The sequence below is a fragment of the Stegostoma tigrinum genome, chromosome 3 (assembly GCF_030684315.1).
Source record: "Stegostoma tigrinum isolate sSteTig4 chromosome 3, sSteTig4.hap1, whole genome shotgun sequence".
NCBI lineage: Eukaryota > Metazoa > Chordata > Chondrichthyes > Orectolobiformes > Stegostomatidae > Stegostoma > Stegostoma tigrinum.
In genome coordinates this window covers 31,511,555-31,523,638 of record NC_081356.1, presented here as the reverse complement: position 1 = coordinate 31,523,638, position 12,084 = coordinate 31,511,555, and the positions used below count along the sequence as shown (strand labels likewise).

The window sequence follows — 12,084 nt, the reverse complement described above, 5'->3', positions numbered from 1 at the left end:
CATACCCAATGCCAGCAAAACAGGTTTAATATACAAAATATCATGCAAGGACTGTGAGAGACACTATAGGCCAAACCAGAAGAAAACTGACTATACGGATACATGAACACCAACTAGCCACTAAGAGACGACCAGTTCTCACTTGTATCACTATACACAGACAATGAGGAATACGAACTTGACTGGGACAGCACATTCATAATCGCACAAGCCAAACAGAGACATGCTAAGGAATTCCTGGAGGCCTGCTATTCCAACCAGAACTCCATCAACAAACACATTGAATAAGACCCTGTGTACCAACCACTGAGAAACAAAACGGGAAGTAATACCAACCACCCCAGCAAACCGAGGCATATAAATAACAAATGGGACAGAACACCGATGCTTCACCGGATTCGTGGTGGCGAAATGTTTGCAATCAAACCCACTGGCTTGGTGAGCAAGTCTACAACCACGTACCATGAGTGAATTTTTAAAAATTCTGCCTATTGTGTATTGCACTGTACAAATTGAAACACGCCCAGCTCTCAGCAGCCATTATTGAACAAACTTTGTTTACACCTCGCCCACCATATGGGCAGCAGAGGGAGCAGTATAACAAATAGAATGTGTCCCATTTAGCCATTAGAAATAGCTGATGTGATTCACTTGCAACTCAAACATACAGTTCTCCTGATTGCTTATTTAATTATCAACATGGCCAATATCACGCTCAAAAGAAAAGCAATTTCTGAGTTTTTTTTAGTATTCACATGAGATGACAAAAATGTGGAATTAAGAGTGACAAAGTTTCACTGCATAAGATCTTTGCCAATCTTCAAGCCTAGGAACGGATACAGGCTTGGATGTAAGCCAGCCTCTCAAATTTTCTAGTTCATAATATACAGTGTTGGGCCTAGGGCTTATATTTACTGTTCTGTTGGAAGTTGCCAATTTGATGCAAAACTGAATGAAATTATTTGTTAGGCAATAATGCATTATAAAATTGCATATCTGTGCACATGCATTCATTGGTGTACTTTGCAATGCGTTACTTAGAAAGGCAACCTCTTAAAAGATGCTCAGATCTTCTGCTATACTATATTGCCTTTTATTATTTTAATAGCAGTATTAGTTCTTCTAAAATTTCATTAGAATAGCATCTCAATTAAAGAGGTAGATATATCTTTAAACAAATGGCTTAAGCATGATTTCAGAGCCCCAGCATCTTTTCATGACCTTGCTTTTTTCAATTATTAGAGCCAAGATACAGAATTTTACCAGAAGCAAAGAAACAAAGACTAGCCTATGAAAGGGTTCCTGGAAGAATTGATGGGCAGACCCGCCTCATATTCTCTTAAAACAATTTGAGAATTGTTCAGTTTTTCTTCAAAATTCTGTTTTTCCTTAATAGTTATACTGTGTGAAGTTATAATAGATCCAACCAACTCAATGTATTCCTTGTGTATTACTCATTAAAATATTAGATTGTTGTTCATATGAATGCTGAATTCTTTTATAGTAATTATCACTGATATTCCTGGTATTGGTCAGAGATTTCTGCTTTGCCATTTTGAAATCATGCAATTGAAATCTGCAGTAATGGTCACAAGGAATAATAACATTTATGAATGATTGCTGCTATTTGTTCCTTATCCATTGAATAGGTACACTTTTCCTGCAAAGCTCATCCCAATGTAGTTTTCTTTCAGCATTCAAATATTGAAAGAAAATTTAATTCAAAGCAACTTTCCTTATTACTCAGTTTCCATTTAACTAGGACATCCTGTAAAGTTAAAGATGTGGTTTAGAGTATCAATCAAAGTGGTTTTTGTAATTTTCAAACAATGCCCCTGATTTGTTCAGATCACAAAACTACACACCCAACTCAACATCAACTTATTTGTCATTATTTAGAATGCATTTAGTTTTTGCTTAGGAATTAGGGATGTAGTTTTTACTTGAAAAATTGTAAATACTGTCAAAGTTGTAAAGCTTTATATATAATGCAGTAAACGCTCAACAGATCAGGCAGCATTTACACAGAAAGGTTGAGATTTCAGATTGATGACAATTCATCAGAATCCTTACAAATGGTATCAAACTCAAACAGTAATCTAAACTATTTCTGTTCACAGATGATGCTGAACCTGCTAGATGCTTCCAGCGTTTTTATATTAGGATTGTAATGCTCTGTCATTCATAATGTTATACAGCACAGAAACAGATCCTTTGGTCCAACTCATCCATGCGAAACATATCCAAAACTGATCTAGTCCCATTTGCCAGCATTTGGCCCATATCCTTCGAAACCCTTCCTATACATTCAGATTCCTTTTAAATGTTTTAATTGTACCTGCCTCCACCACTTCCCCTACCTGTTCATTTCATAGGAATACCTCTCTCTCTGTGAAAAAGGTGCCCTTCATGTCCCTTTGAAATTTTCCCCCTCTCACCTATGCCCCCTACCTTTGGACTCCCCTAGCCTAGGACGAAGACCTTTGGCTTTTCTCGCCGAGATACAGGTCTTCACTGTTCATTACACCACCAATTTTGGTGTCATCTGCAAACTTACTGATTGTACCCTGTACATTCACATTCAAATCATTTACATACAATGACAAAAAATAGTGGACATAGCATTGATCCTTGTGGCACACCACTGATCACAGGCCTCCAATCCAAAAAATAACCCTCTACCACTATCCACTGTCTTTGACTTTCAAACCAATTTTCTATCCAATTGACTAGTTCCCCATGAGTTCTAAGTGATCTAACCTTGCTAACCAGTCTAACACATGGAACCTTGTTGAAGTTCATACAGACAATGTCTACAACTCTGTCTTCAATCTTCTTTGTCAACTCTTCAAAAAGACTGAAATCAAATTAGTGAGACATGACTTCCCACACACAAAGCCATGTTGACTACTTCTAACCAGTCCTTGCCTTTCCAAATGCATGTAAATCCTCTCCCTCACAACTCCCTCCAAAAACTAAACCACCACTGCCATCAGGTTCACCAGTCTGTACTTTCCTGCCTTTTCATTATCACCTGTTTTAGATGATGGCACCACATTAGGCACCCTCCAGTCTTCTGGCACCTATTGATGGCTATTGATGATACAAACATCGCGGCAAGGGTCCCAGCAGTCTTTTCCCTAGCTTCCCACAAAGTTCTAAGATGCACATGATCAGATCCTGGGCAATTATCTACCTTCATATTTTAAGACCTCCTGCACCTCGTCTTCTGTAATACTGACACCCTAGCTTCCATGTCCTTCTGCATAGTAATGCTGATGCAAAATACTCATTTAGTGTCTCACCCAACTTCTGTGGTTCCACACATAGACATCCTCATTGATCTTTAAGGGGCCATATTCTCTCCCTAATTACTCATTTGCTCTTAATGTATTTGTAGAATGTCTATGAATTCTTAAGCCGACATGCAAATCTATCTCATGTCCCTATTTTGCCCCCCAATTTCCCTCTTAACTATACTCCTACTGCCCTTATACTCTTTGAGGGATTCACTCAATCTCAGCTATCTATGCCTGTTTCTTGTCCAGAACCTCCACTTTCCTAGTCATCCAGCATTCCCTACACCTACCAGCCTTGTTCTTTGCACTGACAGGAACATACAGTCTCTGAACTCTTATCTCACTTTTGAAGGCGTCCCAATTTCCAAGCATCTCTTTACTTGCGGACAGCCTCCCCCAGTCAACTTTTGCAATCTCGATATACTGTCAAAATTGTCCTTACTCCAATTTAGAACTTTAACTCTTAGATCAGGTCTAACCTTTTTCATTATTATTTTAAAACTAATACAATTATGATCACTTAGCCCAAAGCACTCCCCTATTGACACCTCCGTCACTTTCCCTGCCTTATTTGCCAACAAAAGGTCAAGTTTTGCTGTTTTTCTAGTAGATACATTCACATATTGAATAAGAATATTTTCTTGTACACACTTCACAAATTTCTCCCATCCATTATGGCAGTTCAGTCTATGTTTAGAAAGTTAAAAAAAATCACCCACCATTACATCTGAGAGAAAGTCATTTATGTTAGATTCAATACCATTGATTGGCTATATAACATTGAAATATTGAGACTGTGTAGTAGAAGAAAAAGCGGCAATGAATATATGGTTCTAGGAATGTTGGGCAGGTTGTGATCAAAAATCATTGCTTGCTTCTAGACTCTGACTGTCGTAATGATGGGCTAACCAAAAGAAACCAAGGCATGAGATATGTTGTAAACACCATCTTAGCTTTACAGGATATCCTATTCAAACAGTACTGCTTGGCAAATTGTTCCTGCATTTTACCTTACTACTTCAGTGGACCACCCCAAAACCAAACAGAGGGAGGCAAGTTTTTTTTTGTCCTGTTACTAATGTCTTTGGCCATTGAATGCATCGACAACTTTACAAACAATAAACCCTTTCACACTTATTATTTGTCTCTGGATAAAATATTTGCAGATTCAAGGCCAAACGCACAGCTTAGATGCCCAGTAACTGGACTTGTTGATGCATGTCTGGACAACAATATGATATAGCTCGATATCCACCACATTCTGCTTCTGAATTCATATACAGTAGGCTTGAGGGGTATGGCACTGGTTAAGCAATCCATCAGATGAACAGTTTCTGGCTTCTTGATTTAGTGGCTCAGGTATACAATAACAGTATTTGTACTATTTGGAAAGCAGCAAGGAGTTATCCTGGAATCCGAGACAAATTTCTTCCTCACATCACCTAAGAAATAAATAAGGCAGTCATTTCAGTTTTCTGATCTTGCAGCATGCAAAATGGCTACCGTGTAATATACTCAGTAAGAGTAATGCATGCTGAGCTGCTAACCTTATTTTCACTCCCCATCAGTACAATGAAAGCTACAGAGAGGGTGGCCACCTCTTAAAATATACTGCACACTCTCCCAAAAGGAGCAACATCTGCACATAAAAATGGCTTGCAGCATTTTAAGAGTTAAAATGAGAAATAGGATTTGTGATATGTTACCTTTACCTCTGATATAGGTGTATTATTTCATTAGCACTCCATACAGCTATTGAAACTGGTTCGGGATTTAGAAAGGCAAGTTGACTGTCTAGATTAAATGAAGATGTTAATGAATGACGATGGAAGGATGGATAAGGTTTAGTGTAAACAACTACAGAAAAATGTTTTTGCACTAAGAAATTAGTGTGTTTCACAGAAGAAGGATTTAAAAATACCAAGGTTGTACAAGAGCAGTATGTGAGAAACAGTAATGTGTAATTAGGAAAATAGTAACTGAATGAAATGCAAATATCATCCTTGCATGTAGACCAGACTGAACAATATTTGTCATGCCTATGCACGATCAGACGGTTTCTTTTGTTTGCTGTTATCAATGCAGATGTGTAGCATGACTCATATAAGGAAGAGTGTGCTGGTTAGGAGTGTAAAATTAAAACCTCCTGACAGCATATGACACACTACTGTCTTGTTCTTTTTAAACATAATTTGATGAATTCACATTTGTCAATTGCAACAGAATTTGATATTTTTCACAGTTCAATATTAAAAATCTTATGTTGAAACTCAACATGCCCACTTTAGACATATTAGGTTTTTTTTGCCTTAGCTTCCCCTTGCATCCTTAATATACCAAAGGAGATTTTAACCACTGAACAGTTAGACCTAAAGCATTGCCTGGATGCAGCAGGAAGGCAGTGAGGTTTATGTATCACACTATTCTACTTACATGCATTTAGAGGTCAGGACAATTGAGCAGCCTCCAATGAGCATTTGAGCATCTAGCATTTTTCCCTCTGCATTGTGCCCAGGTGCTGCTACACAACTAAGCACTAAAAATGAACGTCAGTCTGATACTTAACATAAAAGTGTGATTTTGCAAATTGTGTCAAGAGGGAGTGACTTAATACAAAGACCAAAACAGGTAATTCTGCAATACATAGATGCATCTGGAAAAAAGACTAATTTTACAATACCACAGGTCTTTGTTAGAAATGAAAAGTAAAAATATGTAACATTTTCAATTTTGACAAAATGTGTGCAACCAAAGTTAGCCCATCATTTCTTTTTTCAGATGCTGGTGGATCTAATACACCTTCCAGACAAGTTGTTCCTGTTTAAAACTTCCACAATGTGTACCTTTAATTAGCTATCTTCCATTATTAGCCACTAAATCAATTCCACATCCCAGAGACCATACAGCTCAGACATAATGACTTGACTGTCACTTTTTTCTGTCTTTGACATGTAGCATCTTGTGACAGTAAGAATAAGATAAACATTCCTGGATATCATGTAACTTTTCTAACCCTTTTTCTGTGACATACTTTGCATTCCATGTTTTCACACATGCCACTTAGATGGAAAAAAAATTGAACAATCATTTATTAGATACCAAAAATTAGATACCCACATGTACGACTTGGATGAGGCCTAATGCCATATTAACAATCATCTCACTGATCCCACCAGCAACACAGGATGAGCCAGAAGCTGTAACCTGCTTAGGCCAGATTTTGGACAAAGGAGGGGGAAGAGAAGGCAATGACGATACGACAGAAGTTTCACATTCTGTCCCATATAAAAACTTTCCCAAAATAAGGAGTCATTTTCTCAGGATTCCTGCACAAGATGGGGCAGCATGGTGGCTCAGTGGTTAGCACTGCAGCCTCACAGGACCAGGGACCCGGGTTTGATTCCATCCTCGGGTGACTGTCTGTGTGGAGTTTTCACATTCTCCCAGTGTCTGCGTGGGATTCCTCTGGGTGGTCCGGTTTCCTCCCATAGCCCAAAGATGTGCAGGCTAGGTGGATTGGCCATGCTAAATTGCCCATAGTGCTCAGGGAGGTGTGGGTTATAGGGGGATCGGTCTGGGTCTTGGTGGGATACTCTGAGGTTCAGTATGGACTTGTTGGACCGAAGGACCTGTTTCCACACTGTAGGGAATCTATGAAGACTAGAAGATCAAATGCAAACTACTAATCACTTTTGTTACCCAAAACCTCAGTTGTGCATTAACAAGAGTACAGTGGCAAACTGTAAGAGACCATTTTACAATTTTAAAAACCAAAAGGATATATTACGACTATGAACTTTTCACTAGTACATATCCTATGTAGAAGGATATGACTATGTATGTTTTGACCAAGATCATTTCCTTTTCAATTGTATTTTAGTTGTTTATACAAGTTAGCCAGGTTACACGGCTTTAAAATGATGAACGTGAATTTCCCCCAGACCTCTGACCTGCTTCAGCTAACATCCTTGAGATGCTGTTTGAGGAAGCCTAAAATGCAGAATTTTTGAAGGGGTATCCATAGCTTTAGCTCTGGACAGGGAACACCAGTTTTTGCCCAACAACTAAGGCAATCCATGTTGCCAGTTCTGCAAATACAAGATTTGTTCAATGAAAATTAAACCTTCAAGCTGTTTAGATACTGGTCAGATTGAAGAAATTTTGTTTGTCAGAAGCTTCGCGTCTGACTCCGGAGACCTGAGTACGAGCACACAGCTGATTCTCTAGCGCAGTACTGAGCGCATGCTGTTCTTTTGAAGGTGCCATTGTTTGAGTGAGACATTTAAATGGAGAACCAGTCTTAGGTGGACTTTAAAGATCCGCGGTTGTTATTTTTAAGAGCAAGGGAGTTCTCCTCAATGTCCTCTTGATACAGTATCTGATTATGACATTGCTGTACAAGAACACTTGATCCTCACAGATTGGCTGCTACATTTTCTACATTATGTCAGTAACTTATTGGATATAATGTGCTTATGTAAATATGTCTTCATTTCAACTTGGGTACAAAAACAAAATATAATGACTTTTCTTAAGACAAAGTAGGGCTTAAACAAAGTGAAAACTACATAAGCTTTAAAGGAGGGCATAGACTAATTATCAGAATGGAGAGAAGAGTCAGGTAACACATTTTGACAGGAAAATACAGACAGATGGTTGAAGCATTTCCATCATGATACACCCACACTTAAAATGTTATTTATTTTAATAAAAAAACAAAAACCTTCCAAAGTCATGCATTTGTTACACGCCACAATTCAGATACTTAAACAGATTGTTATCAAATTCATTAATCTTTGATGCAATTCCAATTTATATTATCCTGGAATGGAATAAACACATTTAATCATTAAACTGACAAATTAATAAATGTTTTAGGTTTACACATGCACAGCAGGTTTAAAATGATTGAAATCACGACACACAGAAATTTTCAATTTTACGTGATTGAGGCTGAAGATCATTTTGTGTGAAATTGGTACCAATGCAACACACATCGAAGAAAGGTACAGGCTGAACTTCGGTTATGTGATCAAACTATACTGATTCGCCAAGCTATTCGTTTAGCACCGCATCACGAAATACTTTTTAATAAAAATTCTCTTTCAAATAAATTTAATGGAACCATACAAATATGCTACATAGCTGTTACAATGGTTACAATTAATAATTAAAGAAAAGGGTAAGGTATTAATGGCAGCTGATTGCCTGCCATGTCACAGCAACTCAAAAAGAATGGCCACAATTTTTTGTGATGACTTGGTGATTAACATTCAAGTAGTTATTTTGAAAATTACTTGTTTCTTTTCTCATAACCTACAAAGTTAACATTGTAAAGGCCTAAGTTATGTCTATGACTGGTTATCTTTAATGGCAGTGAAAAAAGCAGTAACATGCACAAAGTCTACTCAACAATGCTCCACTATCCAATGGACAATACACTCACCATGTGGCTTCATTTTCTTTAATTAGAACAAACTTAACGGTTTTTAAAAATAAAATTAAACACACTGGTATTACAGATATTTACTATAGCACTGGTGAGATGATGCCAAATTTATTGGGGTTATTTTACTGCTAATCATTAATCTAGGACTCCCATCTTCAAAGCAAAATGCAGTTAAGCTGATCAGCACTACTGGCAACAACTTTCCTTCCAAGAACCCACCAGTTATGGGACTGACTAACCTGTAACTGCCCATGTAGGTTTACCTCATTTATCTAAAATAATAATGAAGATGTTAAATGTGGGCACAATTGTAGTATGATTTTTAGTTACATCAAAATCCCAACAATTTCACACATAATCAACCTCTTGACCTTCAACCAACTGTAAGCATATTACAAGTTGAAAACAAGACATTTCATTGCCACCAATCTGCCCAATGCTATTGGGTTTCTAATGCAAAAACATCCATTTTCCACAAAAGGTAGAATATTGCCAGATTAGTAGGAAACTGTTATAAAGATACTAATAAATACAGAAATCGTTTTGGCGAAGAATGAAGTAACAGTACAGGAAAGATGTTCTTCATGAAGAGGCAACATTATTCATAGACACACATCTTCCAAAAGTGTCCAATTTCCTGCAAGACGGAACAGATCATAAAAATTAAACAAAATGTCCTCTGAGATAACTAACAACAGATGACTGATAAAAAGCTTTGAAACAGAGAGTGACTTGCAGGCATAAGGTAACATGGAGACTTTCTAAAGTGCAAAGTAATGCTTCAAATAATAGGGGTTTTAAATAACATCCTTTTGGCAATATTTCAGAGATAAATGGGCTATAAAAATTAAAGCAGGTGAAAAAATAAAATGAAAGCTGCAAATCTGAAATAAAAACTACGTACAGCGCTGGCAGCATCCATGGTGAAAGAATCAGACTTCATGTTCACATCAATGACCATTTTACAGAACTGATGGAAGGATACAAACATTATTTTTTGAGGCATGCTACAATTATTAAGCTCTGGAACATTATTTTTTCACACAAAACCTCGCTGTCTAACTCTAAGTGTAAGTCACCCAATCTCCATGCTCATTGATATTTATAATTTCTTTCAATTTTAAAATTCTCAGCTTGCTTTTCAAATGTATCCATGGCCTGGGATCTCCCAATATCTCTAACCTCTTCCAGTCTTTGGGCCTTCTATGTGTCTCCAGTACTGGCCTCTGCCACATCCCCAGTTTTAATTATTTCACCATCGGTGGTTACATCTTTGGCCACAAAGGCCCTCAGCTTTGTGGCTTCCTCCCTAATCCAGATGGTCGTCTCTACCACTTTTTTGAGATATTCCTTAAAATCTACCTCTCTGACCAAGATTTTTAGTGATTTCTCCCAATATCTCCTGATGTGGCCTAGTGTCTAATCATGTTTGACAATGCTCCTGAGGGGGGCCTTGGATTTGTTCACCATGTTATCGGTGATTACACGAAATAAATGAAAGCAGTTATTGTTATGACTAACTTATGATAGAACGTTCATTTTATCCTCCCATCAGAAGCAAAGCTGTCCCCCTGCTATTAACACAAATAAATAGGGATTAAACGCAGGAAATGTTAAATAAGTATTACATCTCCCTTTCTTTTCACATAGTTTAGCAAGTGCACCTTAGATCATTTTTATATTTTAAAAACATAAATTAACTGCAAGTTATTGTAACCTGATTCTGCAATCTGGGCTCCTCATGAGAACAGCTCCCATCAGTGCAACATAATTAGCTCCATGACTCGTAAGAACGTCGTCCAAAATAGAAGGCCAAGGACATGAATCAGGCTGGATCTGCCTTACAATAGTTTCCTCTGTGTAACCAAATTTCACTAATCTACAACAGATGTGAGAATCTACAGAAAAACATTGTTTGACCCAACAACAGGAGTTACTGGAGGTTGAGTACAACATACCAACTGAAACACAATAACTCAGTTAATTTTTTTTTCATTATTAAGTTCTAGTACCGTTGAGAATGATTAATTAAAAGATCGTTTCAAAGGAGTTTCAATTTCTCTCCTCTCAGTACCAAATCCTGCAACTCTCTTTTGCCAACTTGCCCAATTTTCGTGGACACGTGTCAGCAGACAATTTCAAAATGGGAGGAAGGGTATCACCACCATGTCCAATCAAAGCCTGAGCCCACCCACACTCAAATGCAATTCCAATTCTCTCCTCACCCACTATCAGATCATCTTCAGCAAAAGACTTTAAAAGAAACTTGATACAGAGTGTACTGATTCTTACCGCCTACAATACAGTGACATACATACCTACAGTACAAATTAGAGGAAACCTTCAAGACCATCAGTAATACCCTTTACTGGCATAACATTCACAAAAGAGGAGGAAAACAACAGCAAACTGCCATTCCTAGATGTCACAGTAGAGCGAACAGTCAATGGGGAACTTCAAACCAGCGTCTACAGGAAAACAACACATACGGACCAAATACTGAACTACAGGAGCAACCATCCCAACACCCACAAACGAAGCTGCATTAGAACATTATTCCAACGAGCCACCACACACTGCAGCACAGAGGAACTACACAGAGCAGAGAAAAATCACCTATACAGCATATTCAAAAAGAATGGGTACCCTATGAACACAGTCCGCCGATTTTCTCAGCAACAAACCCAAACAAACAGACAAAACGGGATCAGAAACCATAACCACTCTCCCCTACATCAAAGATATTTCGGAAATGACTGCCAGACTACTCGGACCTCTTGGCATCAGGGTAGCCCACAAACCCACCAACACACTAAAACAGCAGCTAATGAACTTAAAAGACCCTATACAGACAACAAACAAAACGAACGTCATCTACAAAATACCTTGCAAGAACTGTGGCAAACACTACATTGGACAAACTGGCAGAAAGCTAGCCACCAGGATACATGAACATCAACTAGCCACAAAACGACATGACCCACTATCACTCGTATCCTTACGTACAGATGAGGAAGGACACCACTTTGATTGGGACAACACATCCATCCTAGGACAAGCCAAACAGAGACATGCACGAGAATTCCTAGAAGCATGGCATTCCAACCGGAACTCCATCAACAAACACACTGGCTCCAAATCAATCTACCATCCCCTGAGAAAAAGAACAGGAAATGACATCACCAATGCAGGAAATGACATCAACAACCCAAGGAAACCTAACCAGTTAAATAGAAAGCGGGACATAACACCAGCGCTTCGTCGGAGGCTCACTGATGATGTTACCTAGTATGGTGACGAAATGTCTGAAAACGAACCTTCCAGCTCAGCGAGCAA

The 12,084-nt window shown here is 38.2% G+C and overlaps 1 protein-coding gene across 2 annotated transcripts in view; it reads right to left on the bottom strand.

Annotated features, from left to right (window-relative positions):
• Nucleotides 1–12,084, bottom strand: part of gng10 (guanine nucleotide binding protein (G protein), gamma 10) — a 62,022-nt gene that overhangs the window by 29,042 nt on the left and 20,896 nt on the right. Inside the window, exon 3 of one of the 2 annotated variants that reach the window (XM_048527975.2) lies at nucleotides 7,987–9,385. The exons of the other annotated variant lie outside the window; for it this stretch is intronic. The gene's annotated coding sequence lies outside the window, so the exon portion shown is untranslated. Of the gene's footprint in view, nucleotides 1–7,986; nucleotides 9,386–12,084 lie in introns of those variants that run through there. 2 annotated transcript variants of the gene reach the window in all.